General features: G+C 40.6%; 1 pseudogene; it reads right to left on the bottom strand.

The window, feature by feature from the left end:
- Positions 1–4,013: 4,013 nt before the first annotated feature.
- LOC128052644 (coenzyme Q-binding protein COQ10 homolog B, mitochondrial-like) lies at positions 4,014–8,464 on the bottom strand (annotated as a pseudogene).
- Between the last annotated feature and the right edge of the window lie 6,688 nt (positions 8,465–15,152).

Here is a 15,152-nt window from a genome sequence, read left to right as displayed (position 1 = left end):
CTGATGCCAGGTCTTGTATTCAAGTGGTTTCCTTTGTGTGAGTTCTCACTATGTGATACTTCCTAGAGTTAGTTCTCTGGTAGTCTAGGGTGTTGGAGTCAGTGCTCCCACTCCAAAGGCTCAGGGGTTTGATCTCTGGTCAGAAATGAGGATTCCACAAGTGGTTTTTTCTGGCATTAAGGGAGAGTGAAACAAATATCCAAAAATGAGAAACCAAAGATGAACCCCAGACAAATGGCATGTACAAAATCAGGCAAATAATAATTAAAATAATGGAATATACACAGGTACATATACACTCATGAAAAAAGTGAAAACAGTCCAATAAAAATAAAATACAGTAGATTGATCTGGTGAACAATGGAAATAAAAAATTTTACTTACCAATTAAGAACAAATCTAACTTAAGCACAAACTGGAGAACAAAAGTAAAGCAAAGTGTCAAGTGGGAAATAAAGCAATGAAAACAAAACTAACAAATATGCTGAGTGGAAAGGAAAGAGAGGAAAGAAAGAAAGAGTAGATATGCCAAGTTAAATAGAGGTAGATGAAAAAGATTTATATACATTAAAGATTAACTGCAAGGGGAAAAGAACAGTAGGAAAGGCAAACGAAGGAATAGATGTAGAAAAAATATAATAGGTTAAAAAAAATTAAAACATAAAAAGGAGAAAAGAGAAAAAAAATGGAAGAAGAAAAAAGGGAAAAAACAGGAAAATTTCACAGAACTGCAAAAGCTCAGTGCAGAGGCAGAGGTTTATAACAATAAAAAGTGACTGAATATACACATATACACCCAAAAGCAAAATGAAAACAGTTGAAAAAATATTAAGTACAATAGATTGACCCAGCGAACAAAGGAAATCAAAAATTATATCTACCAAAACAAAACTAATTAAAGCACAAACTGGAAAACAAAACTAAAGCAAGGTGCCAATTGGGGAATAATGCAATGAAAATAAAACTAACAAATATGTTGAGAGGAAAGGAGAGAAAGAAAAGAAAGAAAGAATAGATATGCAAAGTAAAATAGAGGTAGACAAAGATTTATATACATTAAAGATTAACTGCAAGGGGAAAATAACAGTAGTAAAAGCAAACAAAGGAATAAATGTAGAAAAAATAATAATCGGTATAAAAATTAAAATTAAAAAAAGAGAAAAGAAGAGGAAAACTCCACAGAACTGCAAAAGCCCAACCTAGAGACAGAGGTTTATGACAATAAAAAATGTGACTGAGGAAAGAGAAAGGAATAAAAAAAAGCTGAAAAACTTAATTGGATTTCTTAGTGCCAATAAAATCGACAACTACAACAGGGGGTGGAGGGGAGTGCGGAGAAAAAAATCCAAAAGAATCTACAGAACAAATAAAAAAATAAGAATAATAAATATTTTTCTTGAGTCACTGCTGTCAGTCCTTTCTCGTGCTGCAAATCACAGTCCACCTCCCCTTGCTAGGACGCCCTCCAACACTGTGCTGATCTCTGGACCTGCTGCGGGGGCTGCTGAGATTCTAATCTGGTCCTACTCCTGTGTGTTCTTGCCTCCAGTGTCCGGAGCTATCAGAGATAGTGCGTTTTCCTTTGCAGGAGCTCTCAGTGTCCTTTTATATATTCCATAGATACAGAATTTGCCTAGTTGATTATGTGGATTTAATCTGAAGCTTGTACAGCTGGTGGGAAGGCTTTAGGTCTTCTTCCTTAGCCACACTGCCCCTGGGTTTCAACTGTGGTTTTATTTCCACCTCTCCATGTGGGTCATCCAGTGGGGTTTAGCTCCTGAGGCTGCCGTGGAGGGCTTGGGTTTGCCCCTGTGAAGGCCAGGTGTGGAGGTGGTGCAGCTGCTTGGGTTGCAGGGGTTCTGGCAGCACCAGGTACTCAGGGGAGTTGGCGGCTAGGGCAGCAGGAAACATAGTGCTCTAGAAGGGTATGGCAACCAGTTTTGGCCAATATGCTCCAGTATTCTTGCCTGGAGAACCCCCCTCTCTGACAGAGAAGCCTGGCAGGCCACAGTCTACAGGGTTGCAAAGAGCCGGACAGGACCAAAGTGACCCTGTGCACATAAACACAAGACTTTATTATTATTGTTATTATTTTGCATGTGGTAGCTCTGCCCCAGTGAGAGTTGAGCATGAAGGTGGTGCAGTTGCTTGGCTTGCAGGGACCCTGGCAGCATCAAGTGTGCAGGGACACAAACTACCTCCATGGCAGGAGTTATGGCCCTGTCAGAGTCTTTTCTCGAGCCTCTTGTAGCTGGCTATCAGAAGGCCTCTTTGGCCAGTCTTTCTCCGTTGCTCCACCTGGTCAGGCACTTAGAGGGAATCCCTTGCCTGGGGTCCCTCTCTGTTGTTCTACACATCAGGCACATAGAGGCCCCCCCCCCCCCGCCCCCCCCGACTGGGGTCCTACTCCGTAGACCCCATCAGGCACTTAAAGGGGCACCCTGGGTGGAGTTCTACTCTGCAGTTCAGTGCCTCAGGCGTTTGATGGGCCAGTCTCTCTATCGTTCAGCTGCCAATGCTGGTGTGTGCAGAGAGAGGCTATGGTGATGGCTCTACATCCTGTGCGTGACTCAGCAGTACTGCCTTGCTCCAGCTTTCCTCTGCAGGCATTTCCCACCATGATCTTCCCCCTCACATCCCCACAATCCGTCTCTGCACAGTCAACAGCAGCCCTCGCACTGGGTTTGCTCCACAATCCCTAAACTCCAGCTCCCAGCTGCTGCGCCTTCTAGGGTACCTGCGTCCCTGTCCAGGGTATGTATGGCTGTGGTAAGGACTGTCTGATTCTCATTCTATTTAGGCTGCCACAGATCAGCTGTTTCACTTAAATGTTTCTCCTCTGACTCAGACAATTGCCCCGCTGTGGGGATCGGACCCCTGCTTCCGTCCCCCAACCTGCCGAGGATATGTCCACTCCTACTAACACTGTTTTTTCCCCTAGTTCCTTCATCCTACTGAGTTTTGTGTGGTTCTATATATGCTTTTCCACTGGTCAGGTCTTCCTGTACGATCTCAGCTGGTGATGCACTTCTGTGTCTGAAGGTGTATTCCTGATGCATCCATGAAGAGAGATGTATTCCACCTCCACCTACTCCTTTGCCATCTGTTCCCCCTCATCTTTTTTTTAACTGTACAAGAAATAAACAAATTAACTTTATTAAGTTACCACTTCAGTCCTTATGTCGATTGTTTATAAAAATATCAGTTTGAAATACATTATTGAAAGTGAATACACACAATAAATAGACAATAAGGATGCATGGTGCTGCAGACATATAAACCAACTTATCTTGATTTATTGCCATTGCTGTAGGCAAAATTTGACATGGATTCAGCATTACTGACACAGCAGTCAGAGTATCAGGGTGAGGGTTGCAAACTATGAGAAAAGTAGCTTAAAACTCTGGACCAAAAAAACCCCTCTGGATCACTCACCAAAAGAAAGAAAAATATTTTTGTTTATCTGGAAGTTAACCTTAGTATAATACTGAATTATCTACTACTACCCATAGGGACAATTTAAAAATAAGAAAAGTGCCAGGGAACCTTCTCTAACAGTATTTTTAAGTCAGTTTTTACTCTAAGTATCTGATTATTACTCAAATATCCTAAGCCATGAGGCAGGCCCTAAGGCAATAAATTATAAATAGTCTGAAATTAGTAACGTAAATGTGACATGGTTAATCTCAACCAACCTCTTTCAGGTGAGGTAATAATTAAAAGGTTTAAATTTACAGTTTCAATTTCTGCTCAAAAGAGTGATGTCAGTATTCTAGCAACAGTGATGACATCCTATTATTGTAAATATGCTAACATACATACTTCTCTGAATTATACTTGATTGAATTCTATGTACATGTGGTTCCATATTCCAAGTGTAAATTTTCAACGGTATGGGTTTATAATCAAAGCTGAGTTTGACAAATGCTTTCTGACTTCTGAAAGCAAATGATTAAAGCACTTCCTAAAAGTGAGTAAACTAGATACAATAGGTGACCATTTCATTTTTTTCTTTACAAGTGATGAACTTCATGAAGCATCATTTCCTGAGGTATGTTTGTTTCTGGAACATACAGCTTACATGCTCTTCTTTCAAAGGCAGCCACCATCTGCTTTACAACTTCATTGAAAAACTACTGTGGTAAGCTGAGAGTGTAGAAGTGAGCAAAATTCAAAAGAAATTGAAAAATCCAAAGTACAAGTTCTTGGGTAGTCAGGAAGACCTGGGTGAAAATGCCAAATAGTCTCCAAATGATTGAAGAGCTTCCCATCAGTACAGGATACCTTCACCAAATGTGGTTTCACCAAGGTTACTACTGATATACTGCACTTCAGTACAAGTGGAAATCCAATTTCTAATCGTGTTTTGCAGTATTCAGATCTCCTTGATATTATATCTGATTTTTTGCACCAAAGAACAAAATGCATGTAATTCTCCATTCCATCATACATTTCCTGCATAGAATAACCTACAATTCTCCTTTCTGAATGTTCTTTTGTTTATTAATGGTGCAGCAATTCTGAAGAAGGTTTTTGCGTGTATCTTTTAAGGCAAAATTGAGGTATGTAGTGGAAGAGTTCTGCTCATCAGTATACCATAGGAAGCTAAATAACTGACATTCCTCACAGGCACTGTGCTAGAGCCAGGGTTCTGGTAGCTGCGCCGACTTTGGACGGCATCCCGAGACCACCTTTGGGCTCTCTTACCTGTCTGAGCTGCCATGATCATGTTAGTGAAGCCCGTCACCAGTAAGCTGGGACCAGGCCCCAGTTATCATCTTTTCAAGTGAATTTTGGTCTCCTAAAAACTCTGAGGGAAAGAATATTTCTTGTGTTTTTAATGGCAGGAAAGTAGATTTTAAATCTATTTAGACAAAGGCTTTTTGATTCTTGTATAAGTACAAAGCAACAACATACAATAGAAAATTCACAATTATCTTTGCTGATATTCTAAACTCTCAAGTTTGAAACCAGCAATTGGCGAGACTTAGAACTTCCCTAAGTGAAATTTGGCAGCTTGTCACACTGACAGAAAAGTCAGACTAGAACAAGGAAAGCTCAAGTACTCTTACATGACAGAAGAGGACATGCTGTCTTCTAAAATTAATACGGTCAGAAAAGAAAATAGATGAATGTACTTTTTATGCTCTTACCACTCTTTCCTTTCACTCTTCTTTTTATTTACGGCTCAAGAATTTTGGTATGCAGATATTTTAAAATGCCCATTGGTCACAAAATTCTTTTTTCTTTACAAGTCAAAGTTCTAATAGGCCTAACCTTGAAAACCACTGTCTAACCACTGTCATCTAGTGGTCATAATATTTTAAAACACAATGACTCTAATCATCATTACCCTCTTTCCAAGACAATTAACAGCTTTAAAAAAATGGCCCTGATGGCCATTAAAGCAGCTATACACACATAACCCATAAAAAAATCCCCAAATAGCTAACATACTGAAGTACCCTAATACATCTAATGTATCTTAATATTTTGTAATACATTTATCTTTACCTGTTCATGTTCTTGAACATTATAAATGATTCAACTTAATGAAGCTAATCTCAGGCAGATTTGAAAAGAAAATTTCAATTCATACTTAAGTATGAACAGATTAATAATCTCCATGTCACCTCACCTCTGCCCCTCAAATCTTATGGGGTTGTCCATAACATTTTTACAAGTTATGTTCCTTTTAAAAATCTTAGAAAATATAAGCCTTTTTATTCTTCTTAGCCCAAATGACCAAAATATAAAATCAAGTTATTAGAACTAAAATAATAACAACCAGTATTAGAGATCCATGTATTTTAGTATCCCAGAGACAAACATGCACAGTTATTCTTAGTTGACACATAAGACATGTGAGAGTCACTGCAGAGAACCTCACAGCTCAGGCCATTCCAGTGGAGTTGCACTGGTAATAAGAACGAGACAGATTTCTGGGCTCAATATCAAGGAGGATTAGACAAACACATAAACATTAAAAATAAAAAGGAAGAAAAAGTTTTCAAATATAAGCAAGCTAGAAAGAGACAGGGAGACCTAGCCAAGATGGTCATTCCTTCTGACTTAATCACAGAACTGAGAAAGAAAAAAGCTAAAAAGAATAAAATCCAAGCTCTATAGCTTTGCATGGGAAATGATATAGCGTACTCTGAGCAAGAATCTAAGGAATTAAGATGCAAGGGAGGAAGTGGAGGGGCTTCTCTTTCCATCACACCTAAGAACATTAACCCTCTTTGCAATTCTGAGAGATGTCAGTCGGAGAAGTGGGTAATGCTGCTATGAGGTGAAACATCTATGGTTCCACTGCACTGGGAGATGAGACTCCTACTTGGCCTTCTCATGCCACTGAGGCAGGAGACAAAGGGGTTGTGCTGCCAGTGAGGAGAAAGGAAAGCTATGTCCAGAACTTCAGGGATTCTCTGAGATAGTTCTTAGTACTCCATGCCTAGTAGCAAAATTACTGAAAAATTACAGATACTAATGATAATGATGATGATGTTGGTACAACTACTGAGGGTGCAGATCCATTAGTAATTTAGATCTTGGTTAACTGTCAGAAAACCCCAACAAGCTGAAGTTTTATTGAAGGTCAAGGAAATGGAATGGGTAGAAGCAGAAGTTTTAAATATTAGCCAGTTCCAGAAAAACATCTACTTCTACATCATTAACTATGCCAAAAGCTTTGACTGTGTGGATCACAACAAATGGTGGAAAATTCTTAAAGAGGTGGGAATACCAGGCCATCTTACCTGCCCCCTGAGAAATCTGTATGCAGGTCAAGAAGCAACAGTTAGAACCGGACATGGAACAAGGGACTGGTTCAAAATTGGGAAAGGAGTACATTGAGGCTGTATATTGTCACCTTGCTTAATTAACTTATATGTAGAGTACATCAGCAAAATGCCAGGCTGGATGGAGCACAAGCTGGAATCAAGATTGCTGGGAGAAATATCAATAACCTCAGATATGCAGATGACACCACCCTTATGGCAGAAAGTGAAGAGGAACAAAAAAACCTCTTGATGAAGGTGAAAGAGGACAGTGAAAAAGTTGACATAACATCCAAAAAACAAAGATCATGGCATCTGGTTCCATTACTTCATGGCAAATAGATAGGGAAACAATGGAAACAGTGAGAGACTTCATTTTCTTGGGCTCCAAAATCACTACAGATGGTGACTGCAGCCATGAAATTAAGACGCTTGCTCCTTGGAAGGGAAGTTATGACCAACCGAGACAGCATATTAAAAAGCAGAGACATTACTTTGCCAACAAACGTCCGCCTAGTCAAAGCTATAGTTTTTCCAGTAGTCATGTATGGATGTGAGAGTTGGACTATAAAGAAAGCCGAGCACTGAAGCATTGATGCTTTTGAACTGTGGTGTTGGAGAAAACTCTTGAGAGTCCCTTGGACTGCAAGGAGATTCAACCACTCCATCCTAAAGGAGATCAGTCCTGAATATTCATTGGAAGGACTGATGCTGAAGCTCCAATACTTTGGCCACCTGATGCAAAGAACTGACTCATTGGAAAAGCCCCTGATACTGGGAAATATTGAAGGCAGGAGGAGAAGGGGATGACAGAGGATGAGATGGTTGGATGGCATCAGCGACTTGATGGACATGAGTTTGAGCAAGCTCTGGGAATTGGTGATGGACAGGGAAGTCTGGTGTGCTGCAGTCCATGGGTTGCAAAGAGTCAAACATGACTGAGCAATTGAACTGAACCAAAGGTCACATGACCAGTCACAGAAGCGAGGACAGAGCAGGTGACTGTCATCTCCTTCCTTTTGCTGGTGTGCGTGTACATGTAGAGTTAGCATTTTCTTCTCTTCTGGTTTTATACAAGTTTTATTGCAGGTTAAAAGGCAGAGGAACCAGAGATCAAATTGCCAACATCCACTGGATCATGGGAAAAGCAAGAGAGTTCCAGAAAAACATCTATTTCTGCTTTCCTGACTATTCCAAAGCCTTTGACTGTGTGGATCACAATAAACTGTGGAAAATTCTGAAAGAGATGGGAACAGATTTCTCAAAGATGGTGGAGGAACAGGATGGGGAGACCAGTTTCTCCCCCACAAATTCATCAAAAGAACATTTAAACGCTGAGTAAATTCCACAAAACAACTTCTGAATGCCGGCAGAGGGCATCAGGCACCAAGAAAAGCAGCCCATTGTCTTCGAAAGGAGGTAGGAAAATATATAAGGCAAAAAAAGAGAGAAAAGAGGTAGGGACGGAGCTCCATCCCAGGGAGTCTTAAACAGAGAGAAATTTCCAAACCCCGGGAAACACTCTCACTGCCGAGTCTGTGGCAAGCCTTGGAAGCACAGAGGGCAACAGAACAGGGAGGACAAATAAATAAATAATTAACTCCCACAGATTATGAGCCCAATGGTAACTCCCCCAGCAGAGAAGCAGCACAGACGCCTGCATCTGCCACTAGCAAGCGGGGGCTGGGCAGGGAGATGCGGGCTGCATTGCTTAGAGTAAGGATCTGGCCTGAATGCCTGAGAGCAATCTGAGCGAACTAACTTGGGCTAGCAAACCAGGCTGTGGGATAACTACCACGTGAAAAACCAGCCCTAACCCAGGACACCACCAGGCCCACGCACAGAACAAAGGACTGAACAGAGATAGCCAGCTGCAGACCATCCCCCTCTGGTGACAGGCAGCCAGAGCCAGAAGGGGGCAATCACAGCCCCAGAGAGACTTTATCTACAAAACTGTAAGTAGGCTTCTTTGCTAACTAAGATTTCATGGGGTTCTGGACAGTCATCATCTGCCTGAGAAGGTGCGCCGGTTGTACACCCAGAAAACCGAGCGGCAGGGACTGGGGAGGCGATAAGTTGCAGCGACCATGCTCACCAAACACCTCATCACCTGAGCTGCTCAGACCTGGGAAGGGCACAAAACGCAGGCCCAATAGAGTCTGCACCTCTGAGGACTACCCGAGTGCCTGAACCTGAGCGGCTTAGACCTGGGAGGTGCATGCAGCCCAGGGCTGGCCTCAGACGGTTCCCGGGGAGCAACCTAGAGCCTGAGCGGTGTGGGCAGGGAGGGTACACACGCCGTGAGTGGGGGTAGGCCCAGTGTTGCTGAGGCACTGCAAGCACACGCCAGTGTTATTTGTTTGCAGCATCCCTCCCTCCCCACAGTGCAACTGAACAAGTGAGCCTAAAAAAAGTGTCCACCACCGCCCCCTTTGTGTCAGGGCAGAAATCAAACACTGAAGAGACCAGCAAACAGAAGCTAAATCAGAGGGAACTGGCTTGGAAGCGACAGGTGCAATAGATTAAAACCCTGTTGTTAGTACCGACTACATCAGAGAAGGCAATGGCACCCCACTCCAGTACTCTTGCCTGGAAACCCCCATGGATAGAGGAGCCTGGTAGGCTGCAGTCCATGGGGTCGCTGAGAGTTGGACACGACTCAGTGACTTCACTTCCACTTTTCACTTTCATGCATTGGAGAAGGAAATGGCAACCCACTTGTGTTCTTGCCTGGAGAATCCCAGGGATGGCAGAGCCTGGTGGGCTGCCGTCTATTGGGTCGCACAGAGTCGGACACGACTGAAGTGACTTAGCAGCAGCAGCAGCGGTACCGACTACATAGGAAGGGGCCTATAGATCTTGAGAAATATAAGCCGGACCAAGGTACTATCTGAAAATGAATTGACCCTACAATATCCACAATAACACCAGAGAAAGTCCTAGATATATTTTTACTATTTTAAAGATCATTCTTTTTTTTAATTAAAAAAAAATTTTAAGTCCTCTATTACTCCTTTAATTTTCACTTTTATAACCTACTATTACTCTGCAAAAAAAAAAAAAAAAAAAGACCCTATGTTTTAAAAGAAAATTTCATATATAATTTTTGTGACTGTTTTTTTTCTCTTTTTTTTCTTCTTTTCTTTAATATTGTATTTTTGAAATTCCAAACTCTACTCTAGATTTTTAATCTTTGCTTTTGGTATTTGTTATCAATTCTGTACCTTTAAGAACCCAATCTTCAGTACCCATTTTTACTTGGGAGTGAGATTATTGGCTTGACTGCTCTCCTCCGCCTTTGGACTCTCCTTTTTCTCCACCAGGTTGCCTGTGTCTCCTCCCTACCCCCTCTCTTCTCTCTGTGAATTTGTGTGTGTTTCAGACGATGGAGATCACTTAAGGAACTGATTATTGGCTGGATCTGTCTCTCTCCTTTTGATTTCCCCCCTTTTATCCTCCTGGTCACCTCTGTCTCCTTCCTCCCTCTTCTCTTCTCTGTATAACTCCGTGAACAGCTCTGAGTGGCCCAGCTGTGGAGTGCACATAAGGAAGTGATTACTGGCTAACTTGCTCTCTCCTCTATTGATTCCATCTCATCTCATTCAGGTCACCTCTTAACTCCCTCCTCCCTCTTCTCTTCTCCATGTAACTCTGTGAACTTCTCTGGGTGTCCCTCACTGTGGAGAAACTTTTCATCTTTAACCTAGATGTTTTATCAATGGTGCTGTATAGAAGGAGAAGGCTTGAGACTACTGTAAAAATAAGACTGAAAACCAGAAGCAGGAGGCTTAAGTCCAATCCCTGAGAACATCAGAGAACTCCTGACTCCAGGGAACATTAATTGACAGGAGCTCATCAAACACCTCCATACCTACACTGAAACCAAGCACTACCCAAGGGCCAACAAGTTCCAGAGCAAGACATACCATGCAAATTCTCTAGCAACACAGGAACACAGCCCTGAGTTTCAATATACCGGCTGCCCAAAGTTACTCCAAAACCATTGACATCTCATAACTCATTACTGGACACTTCATTGCACTCCAGAGAGAAGAAATCCAGCTCCACCCACCAGAACACCGACACAAGCTTTCCTAACCAGGAAACCTTGACAAGCCACCTGTACAGCCCCATCCAAAGTGAGGAAACTCCACAATAAAGAGAACTCCACAAACTTCCAGAATACAGAAAGGACACCGCAAACTCAGCAACATAAACAAGATGAAGAGACAGAGGAATACTCAGCAGGTAAAGGAACAGGATAAATGCTCACCAAACCAAACAAAAGAGGAAGAGATAGGGAATCTACCTGAGAAAGAATTCCGAATATTGATAGTGAAAATGATCCAAAATCTTGAAATCAAAATGGAATCACAGATAAATAGCCTGGAAACAAGGATTGAGAAGATGCAAGAAAGGTTTAACAAGGACCTAGAAGGAATAAAAAAGAGTCAATATATAATGAATAATGCAATAAATGAGATCAGAAACACTCTGGAGGCAACAAATAGTAGAATAACGGAGGCAGAAGATAGGATTAGTGAAACAGAAGATAGAATAGTAGAAATAAATGAATCAGAGAGGAAAAAAGAAAAACGAATTAAAAGAAATGAGGACAATCTCAGAGACCTCCAGGACAGTGTTAAACGCCCCAACATTCAAATCATAGCAGTCTCAGAAGAAGACAAGAAGAAAGACCATGAGAAAATCCTTGAGGAGATAATAGTTGAAAAGTTCCCTAAAATGGGGAAAGAAATAATCACCCAAGTCCAAGAAACGCAGAGAGTTCCAAACAGGATAAACCCAAGGCGAAACACCCCAAAACACATATTAATCAAATTAACAAAGATCAAACACAAACAGCAAATATTAAAAGCAGCAAGGGAAAAACAACAAATAACACACAAGGGGATTCCCACAAGGATAACAGCTGATCTTTCAATAGAAACTCTTTAGGCCAGGAGGAATGGCAAGACATAGTTAAAGTGATGAAAGAAAATAACCTACAGCCCAGATTACTGTACCCAGCAAGGATCTCATTCAAATATGCAGGAGAAATCAAAAGCTTTACAGACAAGCAAAAGCTGAGAGAATTCAGCACCAGCAAACCAGCTCTCCAATAAATGCTAAAGGATATTCTCTAGACAGGAAACACAAAAAGGGTGTCTAAACTCAAACCCAAAACAATAAAGTAAATGGCAATGGGATCATACTTATCAATAATTACCTTAAACGTAAATAGGTTGAATGCCCGAACCAAAAGACAAAGACTGGCTGAATGGATACAAAAACAAGACCCCTATATATGTTGTCTACAAGAGACCCACCTCAAAACAAGGGACACATACAGACTGAAAGTGAAGGGCTGGAATAAGATATTCCATGCAAATATGCAGGTCAGGAAGCAACTGTTAGAACTGGACATGGAACAACACACTGGTTCCAAATAGGAAAAGGAGTATCTCAAGGCTATATATTGTCACCCCATTTATTTAACTTATATGCAGAGTACATCATGAGAAATGCTGGGTTGGATGAAGCACAAGCTGGAATCAAGACTCTCGGGAGAAATATCAATAACCTCAGATATACAGATGACACCACCCTTATGGCAGAAAGTGAAGAAGAACTAAAAAGCCTCTTGATGAAAGTGAAAGAGGAGAGTGAAAAAGTTGGCTTAAAGCTCAACATTCAGAAAACGAAGATCATGGCATCTGGTCCCATCACTTCATGGGAAATAGATGGGGAACAGTGGAAACGTGGCTGAATTTATTTTTCTCGACTCCAAAATCACTGGGGATGGTGATTGCAGCCATGAAATTAAAAGACCCTTACTCCTTGGAAGGAAAGTTATGACCAACCTAGACAGCATATTGAAAAACAGAGACATTACTTTGCCAAAAAAAGGTCCGTCTAGTCAAGGTTATCGTTTTCCCAGTGGTCATGTATGGATTTGAGAGTTGGACTGTGAAGAAAGCTGAGTGCCGAAGAATTGATGCTTTTGAACTGTGGTGTTGAAGAAGACTCTTGAGAGTCTCTAGGACTGCAAGGAGATCCAACCAGTGCATCCTGAAGGAGATCAGTCCTGGGTGTTCATTGGTAGGACTGATGTTGAACCTGAAACTCCAGTACTTTGGCCACCTGATGCAAAGAGCTGACTTATTTGAAAAGACCCTGATGATGGGAAAGGTTGAGGACAGGAGGAGAAGGGGACAACAGAGGATGAGATGGTTGGATGGCATCACCGACTCAATGGTCATGGGTTTGGGGGGACTCCAGGAGTTGGTGATGGATAGGGAGGTTTGGCATGCTGTGGTTCATGGGGTTGTAGAGTAGGACATGACTGAGCGACTGAACTGAACTGTGTCCAGAATTTATAAACAACTCTTACAACTCAACAATAGGACAGTCATCCTGATTCAAAAATAGGCAAAGGATTTGAATAGACATTAAAAAAAAATAAAGTATATATAAATGGCAAATAAAGACACAAAAAGATGCTCAGTATGATTAGTCATTATGGAAATGCAAATCAAAAGCATGAGATACCGCTCTAAACCCAATAGGATGTCTACAAACAACAGGCAACAAAATAGAAATTAACAAGTATCTTTAAAGATATACAGAAATGAAGCTCTCCGACATTACAGATAGGACGGTAAAATGTGAAGCTGATGTGTCAGTTCCTCAAATGGTAAAATAGTACTAAATGACCTAGCAATTCTACTCCCTGATATATACCTAACAGGATATGCTCACCAAAAAACATGGACAAGAATGTTTACAGTGGGTTAATATTCATATTAACCTAAAAGTGAAAACCATCCAAATACCAAATGATATTAATTGATAAGTGAATAAAGGAAAATTCCATTTTGTACATTTGGTATATGCACAAAATAGAATAGTCACCCTCAAAAAGGAATAAAATTTGACACATGATACAACATGGATGAACCTTGAAAACACTGTATGTCAAAGAAGCCAGACACAAAATGTCACATACTGTATGATTCCATTTATATGAAACATTCAAACTAGGCAAATCTACAGACACAGAAAGTATATTACTGGTTTCCAGGGGATGGGGATGGGGAAATTGGTAGTGATTGCTAATGGGGATGGGGTCTATCTTTTGGGATGATGGAAATGTTCTGGAATTGATGCTAACAGTTGCACAACTTTGTGAATAAAATAAACATCACTGAATTGTACACTGTAGAATGGTTAAAATAGTGATTTCGATCTCAATTTTAAAAATTTATGTAAGTTTTAAAAAAATTGTGACAAGATATACCTAATAATAAAATGGATCATTTTAACCATTTTTAGGTTGGTGCAATGCCATTGAGTACACTTACCTTGTTGTGCAACCAGCCTCACCATCCATCTCCAGAACTTTTCTTGCAAATCTTTGCAACTCCATGGACTATAGCCTGCAAGGCTCCTCTGTCCCTGGGATTTTCCAGCCAAGAATACTGGAGTGGGTTGCCATTTCCTCCCCCAGGAGATCTTCTCGACCCAGGGATCAAACCCATATTTCCTGAATCTCCTGAATTGCAGACACATTCTTTACCACTGAGCCACAGGGAAAGCTCAAAACTAAAACTCTATCCATTATATAATAACTTCCCACTTTTGTTTCCCCAAGTCCTGGCAACCACTATTCTACTTTCTATGTGCATTTGACTAGATATTTCATATAAGTGGAATCATACAGTTTTTGTCCTTTTGTGACAAAAGTATGCGTCCTGCTTATTTCACTTAGTATAACATCTTCAAGGTTCATCCATGTTGTAACATGTGTTAGAATCCTTTCAAAGGCTGAATAATATTCCATTTGTGTATATACCATATTTTCTTCATCCACTCACCCAACAGTGGACACTTGAGTTCTTCCACCTTTTGGCTGCTGTGAATAATGCTGCTAATAAACACGGGTGTACAAGTAACTGTTTGTATCCCTGCTTTTTGAAAAATTTTTAAAAAGTTGTGAACTCATTTTGAAGATTGTGAAATGAAACTAATTTTGAAAATACACATATCTTTCGCATTAACTTATGGACTAAAAACTTATTTTACCTGAAAGTCACCCAAAGGAGAACCTAAAGATCAATGGTACCATTTGCCTTAAAGAAATACAAAAGACATAAAAGTATTCATTGCAAATTTATTATGCATTAGGAAGCTTAACTTAAAAACCAACAGCATAGTAAAAAAAGATATGTTATCTTTGTTCATAGCAGAACAGGTTTCAAAATATATATTTTTTTAAGTGTATTCAGTCAGTACACAATCCTTTATAAAAGTTGTATATATATTTTTTCTGTCAATACTTTCATTATATTTATAAATACAAGATTTACACAGCAC

This window comes from Budorcas taxicolor, chromosome 8 (genome assembly GCF_023091745.1).
Source record: "Budorcas taxicolor isolate Tak-1 chromosome 8, Takin1.1, whole genome shotgun sequence".
Lineage (NCBI taxonomy): Eukaryota > Metazoa > Chordata > Mammalia > Artiodactyla > Bovidae > Budorcas > Budorcas taxicolor.
This window is presented reverse-complemented; position numbering and strand designations above follow the sequence as displayed.